Genomic DNA, 533 nt, shown 5'->3' with positions numbered 1-533 from the left:
TGTAGAAGTTAGGTCTCGTAATCCCAATAACGACGCGCGCCAACAAAGAGACAGAAAATGACTCGCACAGCAGGCAGCCGCGTGCGCCCGCTGGCTCCGAGAAAAGTAACATAAGACGCTAGCCTTGAGAAAAATTTTAGTATTCTTTACCGACGTATACCGCATGACAATTGCATTCAAGTTCAAACTCTGAGTACTATGAAGAGTAAAGGTTTAACCCAGATTTCACATGTAAAACCGTTTATTGAAAGATAATCTGCTTTTTAACTTTGTCTTTGCCATATAACTTTTCACTTCACATTTCTAGTATGCTTTGTCAGACTTAAGAAACTGTTAATATGCAACAGTGTTTGAAGTTAAATATCCAATCAAGAACCAAGAGAACTTATTTAAACAGAAATGACGAATGCATTGTTATAGTGAACAGACGTCACAGTGTTATTGTGTGTGTACATTCTTGCTTGTTAGTTGCACGATTATGTAACGACTATCAGGCTTACATACTTAGGACACATACTGGTACTGCTAATGAG

The sequence above is a fragment of the Schistocerca serialis genome, chromosome 4, assembly GCF_023864345.2.
Source record: "Schistocerca serialis cubense isolate TAMUIC-IGC-003099 chromosome 4, iqSchSeri2.2, whole genome shotgun sequence".
NCBI classification, from domain to species: Eukaryota; Metazoa; Arthropoda; class Insecta; order Orthoptera; family Acrididae; genus Schistocerca; species Schistocerca serialis.
The sequence above is the reverse complement of the archived record's forward strand: the minus strand, read 5'-3'. Positions refer to the sequence as shown.